Source organism: Somniosus microcephalus, chromosome 1, assembly GCF_052327205.1.
Source record: "Somniosus microcephalus isolate GS21.2 chromosome 1, FLI_Smic_1.0, whole genome shotgun sequence".
Lineage (NCBI taxonomy): Eukaryota > Metazoa > Chordata > Chondrichthyes > Squaliformes > Somniosidae > Somniosus > Somniosus microcephalus.
In genome coordinates this window covers 224210003-224227611 of record NC_140987.1, presented here as the reverse complement: position 1 = coordinate 224227611, position 17609 = coordinate 224210003, and positions in this window count along the sequence as shown.

Below are 17609 nucleotides of genomic sequence, written 5' to 3'. Positions count from 1 at the left end.
ATGTGATGCATCTGTCTCTTAATCACCCTCACCGAATGCACTGCATCCATCGGGTGAATGCCTCAACTTCACTCATTCACAGGTCTGTTTTTTGGCCACCTGTAGGAGAAGAGAGTGCAAAATGCAAGGCAGAGGAGCAGGACTGGAGGTGGGCTGCCACAAATAGTCCAGCTCACAGACGCAGAGGAGGACGCCCTGGAGATAAGTGGCAAATCTGCATCCCTCTTAATCAGAGATGGAGAGACAGGGAACTCGCAGATAGCTGGTGACATAAATACAAATATCTCTGACACACATATGCTGACTTCATTTCATCAATGCCTGAACTATGAGAATACTGAGTATGGTGATTGTCAAGATCATAAATTTCCTATGACTAATTTATATTCCTTTCTTTTGTCTTCCAGGGATTTCACACGTACATTAAGCATCGCTGGGCATGCATGAGGACAATTCCTCAGAGGACGTCTTTCCTTCTGAGGGTGCACCATCACAGGACCGATAGCCATGCACCAGTACAGATACTCGCACTTCAGTGGGTTCAGTTAGAATGTTAGTTGGGTTTTCACCTGGTGATTCACCGTAAGCACGAGCAGACACTGGTGGCAGGGACATCTGTGGAAAGTCCGCATCGGGGGGAAGTCTGCATGGGGTTGGGGGGGGGCGCAATTCTGTTCAAGCTCTGCTCAGCTGGACACAGACGCTGAACCCCGGGGGGCTTTCGTTGAGAAGGACAATGCTAGATTTGCATCAGCAACAAAGCCAGGTACTGACAGACATGCCTCGCACACTCTCCACAATAGCAGAGAGGATGGAGGAGTCCAACTCGATCACTAGTAGATTGATGGTGCTGGGAATTGTGAGAATGTCTGCCATGGAGAGAGTGGCTGTCTCCATGGATCCACCAAGAAGCCTAACTGAAAGTAAAGAGTTAAATTGTAATGATCAGTAACATGTCATTCTAGAATGGTACACTAGGTGGAGCTGTATGTTTAGTAAGGGGCTACCCACAAGGCGGTAGTCAAGATGGATGCCTGTACACTAGTCCACATGGCTGAATAAATGACTAGCTCAAGCTAACTGTTCATAATGAAAACGTCTATTTATTTAGGAACATAACATGGTACCAGGATTGGTAATATCTGCTGAATATTGTGAAATGCGACATGGAGAATTTGAAGCCACCGGAGGGTTTGAAACTCACGGGGAATGTCGACTGCAATTGGCGGACTTTCAAACAACAATTCGAACTCTATATTGCTGCCATTGGGTTCGGTACGAAGCCAGACGCAAGGAAAATAGCGTTACTGCTCACGGTTGCAGGCCCGCAGGTGATAGAGGTATTTAATATGTTTGTATTTGATCAAGAGGAGGATAGAGAAAAGATGGACAATGTGCTAAAGAAGTTTGATACACATTGTTCTCCCAAAAAGAACGAGACCTATGAGAGTTACGTGTTCCGTTCACGGACACAGCAGCAAAATGAGACTTTTGATAGCTTTGTGACCGATCTGAAACTGAAAGCACAGGCATGTAATTTCTCTGAACTGAAATCATCCATGATTCGTGACCAGATTGTGTTTGGTATTCATGATAAAAAGGTCAGGGAACGTCTGTTGAGAGAAACTGAACTAACATTGGAGGATGCTGTGAAAATATGCCATGCCAGTGAGCTAGCTCGGCAGCACGCAAAGACTTTCAGTGAAATTAATAATGATGCGACTGTAATGAGTGACTGTGCTGCTGTCGGTGCTGTGTCCTGCAAAGGGAAGAAACGTGGGCAGAACAGAAATGCAAATCAATCGGAGGATGGAATTTTTAATTGTAAACGCTGTGGTTACCAGCACCAGTCAAGACAATGCCCAGCGTTTGGGAAAATGTGCACAAAATGTAATGGAAAGAATCACTTTGCCAAATGTTGTAGGAAAAATGATTCCTCGGAAACTAGACTTTGAGTAAGAGAGACAACTTTATTAAATGACAGAGCTCTGGGAGAAGCGTCTGCAGCCACGCGGTCTGCGAGAGCACCTTCTCCTCGATTGTAGTACGTGCCAAGCTTATATACAATTCCAAGAAGTTGGTTTGAGATCATTTACATTCATCCAATCAATTTGTTTATTAGCGCATATCGTTATTTTCCTCCAGTCAGGAGTTTACACACTCGTGTTGCCAATTCTGCCTCTTCAGTGATTGCGAAAGGTCTTTGTTCTGTCTTGTTCCGTCCGCGTCACCGGCGGAATGTGATTAGTTCGATAATAGGATACCAGTGAACCTTGTTAGTCCTCAGTGATTGCGAAAGGTCTTCGTTCCATCTTGTTCCGTCCGCGTCACCGGCAGAATGTGATTAGTTCGATAATAGGATACCAGTGAACCTTGTTAGTTCTTGGGACTGTGATAACAGGACACGAGATGAACTTTGTTCCAGCCATGCTGTGCAGTGATTCAATTAGTCCCAGTCAGCGAATTTGTTGTTTGTGTCTTTTCCAGCAAAATTTTATTCTAACAGTCCCTCCTCTTGGTCCTGGAGCACGATTCATTTGCTCCCAGATGACCATCCCCGGTCCCCCTTTTGTCGGTGCTTACAGCCACTGGCTTATGTCCGGGGGTTCGGTTGCTCCTTCGACAGTGTCGTATTGGTGTTCTTTGTCCCTTGGTAGCAGGTTGGTGTGTTCCTCCTCAATAGAGGCGATCGGCATCACGGTTTTCATAGCAGTTTGGCAACACAACTTTATAAGGCTCAGCACACAACACATCAACATACAAATTACAACTATTATTATTATCCCTTGCATCATCCATGCTCCCCACCCGGTTTTCCCTAGCAACCAATCAAGCCATCCCCCTGTGCTTGTGGGTTGATGGAGCTTCTTTATTTCTTCTTGGGTATGATTTGCTAGGCTCGTGATATTCTCTGAGCTATCTGGGACATATGTAGCGCAGTCTGTCCCGATCAGGGCACAGGTGCCTCCTTGCGCCGCCAACAGATAATCTCGGGCCATCCTATTCTGTAAGGTGGTGGTCCGGATCGCCACCATTTCGGCACTCATTTCTCTCAGGGACCCAGCCGTATCGTTGGCTATTTGTTCGAGCACTGCTGCCATGTTTATGGATTCCCTTGCTATTTTTCCTGTTCCGTACCAGGGGAATGCTATAGCCCAGAATCTTTTGGTTTCCGTAATAGCTCTCTTAACACGCTTGGCTGATTGCCATAACGACTGGTACCCGTAGTGGTGGGTTAGGGAGGATAAATGATGGATGTATGGTACTACGTATCCTATATAACATGACCCAGTCCAGGTTCGTGGAAGCCATGGATACGCCTTATATCCGCAAATGAAATAGGTATTATTATAGGCCTCAAATTTGTTCCAAAGTTGGTACATGATCCCAGGTATTCCCCTCCAGGGTAGATTGCTAGTCCGGTTTAGCACTTTGGATAAATTAAACGTTCCCACGTGGGGCCATTCTAGGGCACCTGGTGGTTTAGTACTGGTTTTGGTTAAAGTGTAATTATACTTGCACTTACTCCATCCAACCACTAACCCTGTCTCGTCATAGTTTACCAAGCAGACTTCCCCCTCTGCATTGTTTAGTTTTCCCCCTGTGCTGACTAATAGCTCTTCTGGATACCCTCGATTATCGTACTGGGGATGAAACCATCCTTTAAAGTTCGTGGGGTTATACCCTGCCTGTTTCTCTCATGTTCCAGCTGATCTGGATTCAAGCTATTTTGGGTTTGTATGGTATCCTCCTTATTCCAAGTGGTATTAGAGTATAATAACCACCCTACCATCTCCTCTACCTTAAAGGGGATAGGCCTTAATGGGATTTCTCGCCCCGTATGGGTGGGCATATGGGCGCACACCCAGCAGGAGCTTTGGCCCATTTTTTTCACATAGACATATGACATATACAGAAAGGTATTTACATGCAATCCTCTCTCTTTACGTAAATGGGGTACCGCGTTTCCCGTGGCAATATAAAATAACGCCATTACCCATAATACTCTAAACATGATTAATATATCACTACAGTCCAGTCTTTACAGGAATTTTGTGACAAAGAGTATGCAGATCACCTGACATCGCCGCTGCTTCACCGATCGTTCCTTCGTGTCTGGAGATCTGTTCCTTAGAGAGCCCCCCTATTCTTTCCTTCCGAGAATACCCGAGCTTCTTGTCGCACTCTATGCCAGCGTTCTCAGAGGTCCGGGTTTGTCTTTCTCTCAAAACTGCCCGGACATGTAACGCTTGCTTGTTGGACGGGGTTTCTACCCTTCCCCGGTGTCTGTTTACCTGATCAGGGTCCTACAACACCGACACTAATAATCTCCTAGTTCACTTAGCAACATGATATAATGCAGAAAAATGTTAACCATACTCGACTAGTATCACGACTTTTGAACACCTTGGAGTCTCGGCACCTACTTCATGGTCCTGGCCTTCGCGTTGGGCATTTGCCCTCTTAACAACCGGCCTGAGGCTAGGTGTCTGAGACATGTGCCCTCCTGGTCCGAGGTTTTTCTTAGTTACTATTACACAAATACAAATACACAAATACAAATACACAAATACAAATCAAGTAGTGTCTCTTACCCACTCAGTCTGTGTCCCAGATTTGTTTTGGTGCCGCTTCGCCGTCCAGTCGCCTTGTCGAGTGTCTCTGATTTATGGGCGGTCAAAAATCTGACTACTCACCCTGGTCACTGATTCGAACGACTGTTCAGCTCCGTGGCACCCTGCTCGCAGCGCCAATTTGTTGTAGGAAAAAGGATTCCTCGGAAACTAGACTTTGAGTAAGAGAGACAACTTTATTAAATGACAGAGCTCTGGGAGAAGCGTCTGCAGCCACGCGGTCTGCGAGAGCACCTTCTCCTCGATTGTAGTACGTGCCGAGCTTATATACAATTCCAATAAGTTGGTTTGAGATCATTTACATTCATCCAATCAATTCGTTTATTAGCACATATCGTTATTTTCCTCCAGTCAGGAGTTTACACACTCGTGTTGCCAATTCTGCCTCTTCAGTGATTGCGAAAGGTCTTTGTTCCATCTTGTTCCGTCCGCGTCACCGGCGGAATGTGATTAGTTCAATAATAGGATACCAGTGAACCTTGTTAGTCCTCAGTGATTGCGAAAGGTCTTCGTTCCGTCTTGTTCCGTCCGCGTCACTGGCAGAATGTGATTAGTTCGATAATAGGATACCAGTGAACCTTGTTAGTTCTTGGGACTGTGATAACAGGACACGAGATGAACTTTGTTCCAGCCATGCTGTGCAGTGATTCAATTAGTCCCAGTCAGCGAATTTGTTGTTTGTGTCTTTTCCAGCAAAATTTTATTCTAACACCAAACAATGCTTTTCAAAAGTAAAAACAAAGAAAGGGCAACAAGTCAATGTGATTGAGGACGCTGATTTAAGTGAGACATTTTTTGTAGGAATGGTGTCATGTGACAATATCGAAAAGGATACAGAAAATGTGCAGCCCTCAGGAATGGACAATGCTGAACATAAAGTTAATGCAGTTAAAGAGGACAAATGGATGGTGCCACTGCAGGTAAATGGAACAGTAGTCACATTGAAACTAGACACTGGGGCAAAAGCAAACTTAATCAGTATGAGTGACATTAAAAAATATGAAAGTAAAGCCCAAAATACAGAAAAAGTCAGTACTACTGAAGAACTATAATGGACAGAAAATAGATAGCTTAGGTGTATGCAGATTAAAGTGACAGTCAAAGACAAAGTGCATCATCTCATGTTTTCTGTTGTGGCTGAAGGACTTGATTCACTACTAGGTGACAAAGCTTGTGAGGACTTAGAACTGGTCAAGAGAGCACCGTATAAACTGTGCCATAAGCAGACCAGATGACTCGGTGGATTCTGTAGTGAGTAATTTCCAGGATGTGTTCAAAGGATTTGGAGTTCTACCATTCACTTACAAGGTCCAGCTAAAGGAGGATGCTCAACCAGTGGTATATGCTCCACGGAGAGTTCCAGCACCCCCGCGTGACCGGTTCAAGAAAGAACTGGACAGAATGATGACCACACTAGGAGTCATCAGGAAAGCCGAAGAGCCAACAGACTGGGTTAACTCCATGGTACGTGTAAAGAAAAAGAACAATGATCTAAGAGTATGCATGGATCCAAAGGACTTAAATGCAAACATAAAACGTGAACACTACCAGATTCCCAAGAGAGAAGAAATCACCAGTGAAATGTCAGGTGCCAGATACTTCACAAAGCTCGATGCCTCACAAGGATTTTGGCAACTAAAACTGGATGAAGAGAGCACCAAATACTGTACCTTCAACACACCATTTGGCAGGTATTGTTTCCTCAGAATGCCTTTCGGGATAATATCTGCATCTGAAATCTTTCATAGAGCGATGGAACACATAATTGAAGGTCTGGAAGGAGTTCGGGTCTATGTTGATAACATCTTCATCTGGGGCTCCACACTGAAAGAACACAATGAGAGACTGACTAAAGTGATACAGAGCATATGCCGGAATGGACTAAAGCTCAACAAAGCCAAGTGTCAGTTTGGCATCCAGGAAGTCACTTTCCTAAGAGATAATCTATCTGATAAAAGAATAGAGCCAGATATGGAAAAAGTAAACGCCACACTCAACATGCCCCGACCCACTGATAAAAAAAGGAGTGCTACGCATCATGGGGACGATAAACTTCATTGGAAAGTTCATTCCTAACTTGTCAGCCAAGACAGCCTGTCTGCGAGACCTGCTACATAAAACAAATGAGTTCGCATGGACAGAAAGACATGAACAAGAGTGGATGAACCTCAAAACAGTGCTGAAAACCACACCTGTACTCACCTTCTTTGACCCAACAAAGAGAATCAAAGTGTCAACGGATGCATCAAAAGATGGCCTAGGCGCGGTCTTGCTACAAGCAGAGGGTGAAGATTGGAAGCCTGTTGCCTATGCCTCCAGGTCTATGACTGATTCTGAGTGTTGATATGCCCAGATTGAAAAGGAATGTCTAGGCTTGGTAGTTGGACTAGAAAAGTTCCATGGCTACATATATGGACTTCCCACCTTCACAGTTGAGACAGACAACTGCCCACTGGTTGCCATCATTAAAAAAAATCTGAATGAGATGTTTCCAAGGGTTCAACGACTCATGATGAAGCTGCAAAGATATGACTTTGAACTTATCTACACACCAGGCATACACATAGTGTTAGCAGATGCACTATCCCGAGCACCCACAATGAGTCATGCGAGCTCTACTGAGGAAGACGTGGATGTTCATATGAGTATGCTCACTGCTGCGCTGCCCATGTCAGACACAAAATCAAAGCAAATAGCAGAAGAAACAGTAAAAGATACAGTGTTACAAACAGTAATAGAGAACATTCATCATGGTTGGCCAAAAGGTTCCTGTCCAAAGTACTATCACATCAGGTCAGAGTTAAGTGTCGCAAGTGGACTATTACTAAAACAGAACAGAATAGTCATTCCACAGGCTCTACGTCAAAATATGCTCAAAAGGATTCATGAGGGACACCTCGGAATTGAAAAATGCAAAAGGAGAGCAAGAGACACTGTTTATTGGCCTGGCATAAATAAGGACATTGAGAACATGATAGGCATATGTGAGACATGTCAGAAACACCAAAACAAACAAGCAAAGGAACCAATGATTGTAGCTGACTTACCAACAGCACCATGGTAAAAGGTTGGTATGGACCTCTTTCATTTGAATGGTAAAGGCTATCTAATAGTGATTGACTACTATTCTAACTATCCTGAGATGGCGCTGCTCTCAAGCACATCAGCAAGCAGTGTCATAATGCATGTGAAATCCATCTTCGCCAGACATGGAATTCCCAGGATTGCCGTTAGCGACAATGGTCCATGCTTCAACTGTAAGGAGTGGCAACAGTTTGCAGCACATTATGACTTTCAACACATCACATCCAGTCCTCTGTATGCTCAGTCAAATGGTAAGGCAGAGAAAGGTGTTCAAGTTCTGAAACAGCTACTGAAGAAAGCAACAGAAAGCAAGTCGGATCCTTATCTCGCCCTGCTGAGCTACCGAGCCTCCCCTTTAGACTGTGGTTCTTCACCTGCTGAGCTCCTAATGGGTCGCAAGTTGCGCACCACGCTACCCTGCTGTGCAAAAGAAAAGCAGAGTAAGGAACTGAGACAGAGACTTCAACTGTTAAAGCTGAACCAGAAATCAAACTATGACAAGTCATCCAAAACTCTGAAACCATTGTCAAGGGATGATGTTGTCAGGATTGAGGATCCAGATGCATGGAACAGGAAAGCTACAGTTCTTGAGGAAGTAGGACCAAGGTCATACACTGTTAGAACTGAGGAAGGACAGATTCTCAGGAGGAACCGCCGTTCCCTCCTGAAAACACAAGAAACTATCCAAGAGCAAATCGATGACAATGCCGCAACTGAATCTTGTCACTCACCACCACAACAATCTAACATAAACGCACAAAGAGGCTCTCATGAAAACACATCAGGCTTACCTGTGTTGAGAAGATCCACACGTGAAGTAAAAAAGGCCTGATAGACTTAATCTTTGAGTACAAAGAAAACTATAATAAAAGAATGAAAAGCTTAGAGTTCATAAAGTAAAGCTTTGAAAATGTGTTGACTGTTGTGAAGATGTTTATGTTGTTATGATTGATTGATATTGATTGATATTGATTTTGTTTAACCTCTAAGGAGGGGGGATGTAATGATCAGTAACATGTCATTCTAGAATGGTACACTAGGTGGAGCTGTATGTTTAGTAAGGGGCTACCCACAAGGCGGTAGTCAAGATGGATGCCTGTACACTAGTCCACATGGCTGAATAAATGACTAGCTCAGCTAGCTGTTCATAATGAAAACGTCTATTTATTTATGAACATAACAGCTGCCTCCATGGATCCACCGAGAAGCCTAACTGAAAGTAAAGAGTCAAAGGGGGTAAGGGGTGAGGCAATAGTGGGGCCATGAGCATTCACACTCCTCCTAGCTCCACAAAATCTTTTAAAAAACCTAACTTGGGCTGCTTTGTGAGCAGCCTATAATGGTCCCTTTAAGGACTGCTGGTTAAGCCGCGCAATGCCTAGTACCAATGGGCAGAGGGTGTGTAGCACATGCTCCATCCATTGGTACACAAAAATGGCGTATGGGGTCCTACAACCAGCATAGGAGCTCGGCCCCATGGCATGCTCCTCCTGCACAATGTGGGAAATCAGGGACATTTCCTGTGTCCCTGACAACCATTTGTGCAGGAAGTGTATCCAGCTACAGCTACTGGCAGACCGCATTGTGGCGCTGGAGCTGCGAATGGATACATAGTGGAACATTCATGATGCTGAGGACATCGTGGATAGCATGTTTAATGAGTTCGTCACACTGCAGGTAAAGGCTGCACAGGCAATAAGGCAATGGGTGACTGTCAGGCAGAGTAGTAGGCACAGGCAAGTAGTGCAGGGGTCCCCTGTGGTCATCCCACTCTCAAACAGATATATCGCTTTGGATATTGTTGTGGGAGATGGCGTATTGGGTGAAGGCAGCAGCAGCCAACTTCCTGGCACCATGGGTGCTACTGCTGCACAGGACAGGAGGAAAAAGAATGGGAGAGCTATAGTGATAAGGGATTCTATTGTAAAGGGAATAGATAGGCGTTTCTGCGGCCGCAAACGAGACTCCAGGATGGTATGTTACCTCCCTGGTACAAGGGTCAAGGATGTCTTGGAGCGGCTGCAGTACATTCTGGAGGGGGAGGGTGAACAGCCAGTGGTCGTGGTGCATATAGGTACCAACGTAAAAGGTAAAAAACAGGATGAGGTCCTAAAAGCTGAATATAGGGAGTTAGGAGGTAAATTAAAAAATAGGGAATCTCAGGATTGCTACCACTGCCACATGCTAGTCAGAGTAGAAATAGAAGGATATTTCAGATGAATACGTGGCTAGAGGAATGGTGCAATGGGGGAGGGATTCAAATTCCTTGGATATTGGAACCGGTTCTGGGGGAGGTGGAACCAGTACAAACTGGACTGTTTGCACCTGGGCGGGACCAGGACTGATAGCCTAGGGAGAGTGTTTGCTAGTGCTGTTGGGGAGGGTTTAACCTAAAATGGCAGGGGGTTGGGAACCTGTGCAGGGAGACAGAGGAAAGGGAAGCAAGGATAGAAACAAAAGACAGGAAGGAGAAAAGCAAAAGTGGAAGGCAGAAAATCAAGGGTGTAAATCAAACAGGGCTACAGTAAATAATAATTCTAAAAGCACTAAGACCTAGAAATTCAGTGGGCTGCGCCACCTGTTAGCGCCTTAAGAGGGTGCTAAGTGGGTGGGAAGCCACTGGCCATGCCTCCCACTAAATTTAGCAGGACGCTAATGGCGGCGCTAGCCATTAGCGCTGCGCCGCTACCGATGACGTCATCAGTGTGCGCAGCACCCCGCTACCGCCCCAATCATGAAATTTAGTAGCGCACCCTGCTTTAACGCCGGTCGCAATTTGCGACCGGCTCAGGGGGCCCTACCTGCGGCGGTAGAGGTGCTGAGGTGCGGGGCGGCCATTTTTTTTGCTGGCCGCCTGCCAGCACCTCTCGGCACCGCCGTCCACAGCCTCCTGAGCAAACCCCCACACCCGCGGAGTGCCGGCTGTGTCCCAAGATCCCGGCACTTCTCCTCAGTGCCGGGCTCTTTTGCCGGCACTCGCAATCGTCGACCGCGCTGCAGCAGGCCCCTCCCCTTTAAGAATGGGAGGAAGGTTTGCAGTACCGCAGCGTGCCATGCCACAGCGTGTGGTGCTGCGGCACGTTGCGCTGCGATCTTCAGTTGCAGCACCCCAAGAGGGATGTGGGGCACCTCGAGTAGCGCCGCGCTTCCCTCTGGGGTGCTGAAGCTGAATTTGCGGCGGGCGGCCGCGACTATTTCTGGGGCAGAACTTCCGGTGCCCTGGCAAGGCTGGCGCCCCAAACGGGGCGCCACTGAATTTCTAGGCCTAAGAGTGTTAAAAAATCAAGCCTGAAGGCTTTGTGTCTTAATGCGAGGAGCATTCGTAATAAGGTGGATGACTTAGCTGCGCAAATAGATGTAAACGGATATGATGTAATTGGGATTATGGAGACATGGCTCTAGGGTGACCAAGGCTGGGAATTCAACATCCAGGGGTATTCAATATTCAGGAAGGACAGGAAAAAATGAAAAGGAGGTGGGGTAGCATTGCTGGTTAAAGAAGAGATTAAGACAATAGTAAGGAAGGATATTAGCTCTGATGATGTGGAATCTGTATGGGTAGAGCTGAGAAATACCATGGGGCAGAAAAGCTTAGTGGGAGTTGTATACAGACCCCCAAACAGTAATACTGAGGTTGGGGATGGCATTAAATGGGAAATTAGAGATGTGTGCAATAAGGGCACAGCAGTTATCATGGGTGACTTTAATCTACATATAGATTGGGCTAACCAAATTAGTAACAATACTGTGGAGTAGGAATTCCTAGAGTGTATACAGAATGGTTTCCTGGACCAATATGTCGAGGAACCAACTAGAGATCAGGCCATCTTAGACTGGGTATTATGTAATGAGAAAGGATTAATTAGCAATCTTGTTGTGCTAGGCCCCTTGGGGAGGAGCAATCATAATATGATAGAATTCTTCATTAAGGTGGAGAGTGAAGTAGTTGACTCAGAGACGAGGGTCCTGAATTTAAATAAAGGAAACAATGATGGTATGAGGCACGAGTTGGCTAGGATGGATTGGGGAATGTTACTTAAAGGGTTGACTGTGGATAGGCAATGGCAAACATTCAAAGATCGCATGGATGAACTACAGAATTTGTTCATCCCTGTTTGGCATAAAAATAAAACAAAAAAGGTGACTCAACCGTGGCTAACAAGGGAAATTAGGGATAGCACAAGATCCAAGGAGAGGATATATAATTTGGCCAGAAAAAGCAGTAAACCTGAGGATCGGGAGCAGTTTAGGATTCAGCAAAGGAGGACAAAGGGATTAATTAAGACGGGAAAAATAGATTATGAGAGTAAGCTTGCAGGGAACATAAAAACTGACTGTAAATGGTTCTATAGATATGTGAAGAGAAAAAGGTTGGTGAAGTCAAGCGTAGGTCCCTCGCATTCAGAATCAGGGGAATTTATAATGGAGAACAAAGAAATGGCTGACCAATTAAATACATACTTTGGTTCTGTCTTCACAAAGGAGGACACAAATAATCTCCCAGAGATGTCGGGGAACATAGGGTCTAATGAGAGGGTGGAACTGAATGAAATCAGTATTTGTAGGGAAATGGTGTTAGGGAAATTGATGGGATTGAAGGCCGATAAATCCCCAGGGCCTGATAATCTACATCCTAGGGTACTTAAAGAAGTGGCCCTAGAAATAGTAGATGCATTGCTGGTCATCTTCCAAAATTCTATAGACTCTGGAACAGTTCCCATGGATTGGAGGATAGCTAATGTAACCCCACTATTTAAAAAAGGTGGTAGAGAGAAAGGGGGAATTATAGACCGGTAAGCCTGACATTGGTAGTGGGGAAAATGCTAGAGTCCATTATAAAAGATGTCATAGCAGAGCACTTGGAAAACAGTGACAGGATCAGACAAAGTCAACATGGATTTACAAAAGGTAAATCATGCTTGACTAATCTACTGGAATTTTTTGAGGATGTAATAGATAAGGGAGAACCAGTGGATGTGGTGTATTTGGGCTTTCAGAAGGCTTTCGATAAGGTCCCGCATAAGAGATTAGTGTGCAAAGTTAAAGTACATGGGATTGGGGGTAAGGTACTGACTTGGATAGAGAACTGGTTGGCAGACAGGAAGCAAAGAGTTGGAATAAATGGGTCTTTTTCCGAGTGGCAGGCAGTGACTAGTAGGGTACCGCAGGGATCGGTGCTAGGACCCCAGCTATTCACAATATATATTAATGATCTAGACAAGGGAACTAGATGTAATATCTCCAAGTTCGCAGATGACACAAAGCTGGGTGGGCGTGTGTGCTGTGAGGAGGATGCAGAGAAACTCCAGTATGATTTGGACAGGTTGGGTGATTGGGCAGATGCATGGCAGATGCAGTATAATGTGGATAAATGTGAGGTTATCCACTTCGGTGGCAAAAACAGGAAGACAGGTTATTATCTGAATGGCAATAGATTGGGAGAAGGGGAAGTGCAACGAGACCTGGGTGTCCTTGTGCACCAGTCGCTGAAGGTAAGCATGCAGGTGCAGCAGGCGGTTGAGAAGGCAAATGGTATGTTGGCCTTCATAGCGAGAGGATTCGAGTACAGGAGCAAGGATGTCTTGCTGCAGTTTGTACAGGGCCTTGGTGAGACCACACCTTGAGTATTGTGTTCAGTTTTGATTGCATTATCTGAGGAAGGATGTTCTTGCCATGGAGAGAGTGCAGCGAAGATTCACCAGACTGATACCTGGGACGGCAGGAATGACATATGAGGAGAGATTGGGTCGATTGGGCTTAAATTCGCTAGAGTTTAGAAGAATGAGAGGGGATCTCATTGAAACTTATAAAATTCTAACAAGACTAGACAGACTAGATGCAGGAAGGATGTTCCCGATGGTGGGGGAGTCCAGAACCAGGGGTCACAGTCTAAGGATAAGGGGTAAGCCATTTAGGACTGAGATGAGGAGGAATTTCTTCACCCAGAAAGTGGTGAACCTGTGGAATTCTCTACCAAAGAAGGCAGTAGAGGCCAATTCATTAAATATATTCAAGAAGGAGTTAGATATATTTCTTAAGGCTAAAGGATCAAGGGATATGGGGAGAAAGCAGGGACAGGGACTGAATTTGGATGATCAGCCATGATCTCATTAAATGGCGGAACAGGCTCGAGGGGCCGAATGGCCTACTCCTGCTCCTATCTTCTATGTTTCTATGATTGCAATATTGAAATAACGTCTGTTTCGGGCAGGAGGTCTGGCTGCCCATTTCAAAGCCTGCTCGAAAATCAAGTCGGGGTGGCCTCTGACGATCAGAGTTTAGTAAAATTTCGTCTGTGAATTTTCATTCAGTTTGCATTTGTCACTTGAATAACTCAGTTCTATCACCTATGGAATAATTAAGGTGCTTCATTAGAGGCACTAATTAGATAGTTTAATTTAGGGCTAGATTGGCTCATCCCTGCAACATTTTTCACTAAGTCTCCACGGCAAACTGAGAAGCAATGAAGAGGAAGATTAAATTTTAATGAAGATTCAAGATAACCTGAAGCTAATGGTATAAGAAAATGTACGGAGTCAGGTTTGTTCGACATTTTTAGTTATCCAGAATTCCAAAATTTAAAAGGGTACTCCTGAATATACACACTAGAAGTTGAGAAAATCTGAACGTCTGAGCTCAAATATTTACATATTTTTACAAAATGTAATCTGCATCTTTGCTCGGAAGATCACTGGAAATACTTATTTCTACTAGCTTGATTGTATCAAACTTTTAAATAATCTGATTATTGTTTTATAATACTATCTAGGCTAATACTATGTCATTAATTATAATAGGTTCAGTATATTAAGCACAAGCAGTTATGATATTGGCCCAGAAATTCGGGTCTCCTCGGGTGAGTACGCACGGGGTACTCACATGTGGGCCCGATGGAAGTGCCGGTTTCCTGCATGCACTGTGCATGCGCGGGAAACCGGCACTTCCGTTCCTCTGAAAGCAGGGGTTCAGAAGTCGAACACGTGCGCGGGGGAGTCTGCGCGTGCGCTTTCAACATATATTTTTTTACAGGTTTTTCCGTGAGGGTAGTCTTTAGAATTTAGAAATGTAAAAATCAGGCGTAAGGCCTGCTTTTTACAAGGTAAGTGGTCAATTAATTAAAATTAAAACATTTTTCCACAGGTTTATTATTTTTAAATACTTTAAAGCAAGGTAAGTTTATTTTTAGCCCCGTTAGAATATAAAATTATTTTTTTCAAAAATTTAAGTTATTGTTTAAAATAGTTATTTAATGTAATTTATAGTTTATTTAAAAAGTGTGATTTTTTAAAAATTTATTTGAAGGTTTACTGCTATTTTGGGGCCGTAGTATTTATAAGTCTTGACAGGTCTTCCTGTCAATACTATGAATGGAGCATTCCCTGCTCCGATTGGCTGCCCATGGCCCACGTGATCCCAGGGGACGCATCGAACTAACTGCACCCCTGGGACACGCAAGCACTGCGCGCCGGCAGCTGGGCCAGGCCCCGGATCGGAATTCCACGGGGCCCTACAGCTCAACGGCCGGCGCGCAAGGTAAGTGCAGGTCGGGGGCTTGCACCCGCGGGAAGCTCCCGACCCAAATTTCTGGGCCGATTGTATAATTCTCCTGACACCACATATTCTGGCAGGGTCAGGGGTAGAGGTCCCAACAGGCTGATTTCGACATTTACACTTGAGTTAAAGGCCTGCAGATTTTCACCTCCCATTTAATTTTAGCTGTGCATGATCAGTGAATGTCTGTTACATTTTACAGATGGAGATGGGTTGGAGCTGTTAATGAAGAAATTCTGGAAGACCTGCTCCATCACCGGAAGTGCAGTGAGTTAGAACTTCCGCCCATCTGTACTTGTCTTGGCCCCATCCCAAATGTTGATAGAGTTCTTTGAATATGAGGGGTGGGGCACATGCCATTGATGGCACTGCTAGATGCCCAGTTTGTGGTGGCAGTGAGATTTCAGAGCGGCACCGTGCTGTTCCACCAGGGGACAAAGGCTGGTTTCGCCCAGTCTCCAAATTTAAATGTTTTTCCTGCTGGGTTATCTGTTTCTCCTGGTATTTGATCTGTCTCAGATTGATTGCAGTTGGGATGTGGCATTGAGGGACCCACACACTGCCTGCTGTATGCTGGGCACAAGCGGTGGGATTTGGAGCGGAGCCTGGCATCCCGTCAGTTCTACTTCCAATTTGTCAGCATGGGTGGGAAGGGATAGAAATTGAATCCACCAGAAATTGCATCCCCTTCCCCCCACCATAGCTCAGCTAACAATGATACTGCACCCTAAAGAGCCCAGAATTTGTAGGCCAATGTGCACATCTCTGAGTCTGTGTACACTGATGGTTGTTAAAAATGAAGACCAATAACCAGACCACAAGGGATCTTCAAATTCCCTGTGAGTGAGGTCTCTCACCCAGCTCTGCACTGTGGAGATTTGAACTGAAGATAAAAAGGGAGTGGACTCTGTCAAACAAGGCCTCAAGATCTTTTGTTAACACTTGGGATTTATTTCTAGAATTGGATGACAATATTTGGGAAGCTTTGAAATAGGTTGGGCAGTAAAGTGGTGCAACGTGGAGGGAAATGGGATGAGGAGGCCTGTCAGCAGGTCCCCATCCTAGTCAAATCCGCCAGTGAATGCTTCTCCACTCTCCGCAGCAGGAATGTCCACTGCAGCCGCTTGACTGCCCTCCACCGCTGATTTCCCTGCCTCCCTCCCTTCTCTAGTGTCAGCTGTGGCTCAGTGGGTAGCCCACTTGCCTCTGAGTCAGAAGATTGTGGGTTCAAGTCCCACTCCAGGGACCGGAACACATAAATCTAGGCTGACACTGTCAGAGGTGCCGTCTTTCGGATCAGACGTTAAACCGAGGCCCTGTCTGCTTTCTCAGGTGGACGTAAAAGATCCCATGGCACTATTTCGAAGAAGAGCAGGAGAGTTATCCCCGGTGTCCTGGCCAATAATTATCCCTCAATCAACATAACAAAAACAGATTATCTGGTCATTATCACATTGCTGTTTGTGGGACCTTGCTGTGCGCAAATTGACTGCCACGTTTCCCACATTACAACAGTGACTGTACTTCATTGGCTGTAAAGCGCTTTGAGACGTCCGGTGTCATGAAAGGCTCTATATAAATGTAAGGCTTTCTTTCTCTACTACTGCCAGCCCCAGGGAAATGTTAATTAGCTGCCTAAAGATATGTGCCAGCCATGAAACTGTTTCTGTAGCTTTGAGACAATAAGACATTTTCAGGGTAAACTATACTAAACCGTCAGCTGTAAAGTGGAGTATCTGGACAATCAGCAAAGATGGTTTCATATACAATGTTAATATATGGTTATTCTGGCATAATTGGCTATGTTTGTTGTTTCTAAGGGTGGGATCAATTTGAAGCCCTTGTTGATTGACAGCTTAGGTATGGAAGGGATCGAAGCATTCTCTCTGGGCTGGAATTTGTCAGCCCCGAGGAGGCGGGTATGGAGGCGGGACTGCCGGGAAAGTTGCAGAAAGTGGGGGCGGATGGCAAACCCGCCCCCATCCCGCCTCTGATGTGCCTCAATTATTCCGAGACTCGAAGTTAGCAGAACAAAAGTAAGGCTTTTATTAACTCAGAACATAACACGTAAAATAGAGAGATGTCTACCTTCAGGAGGCTGATGCCCGACTGAAGTTAGATTACAAAGGAGCCAGGTATGGGTGGAGCCCTGCACACAACCAGTTCCAGCACATTCCAATACATAATACATGAGGACTGGGGGAAGGGAAAAGACACAGAAAGCAGGCAGTGATGAATGGAATATATTTCATCACATTCTCCGTGCCAGGTAGTTAACAGGCAGAAAAAAGGATTAGTCCTATTTTACCTTTTCAGGTGAAGGCTTCTCGACCTCGGAGA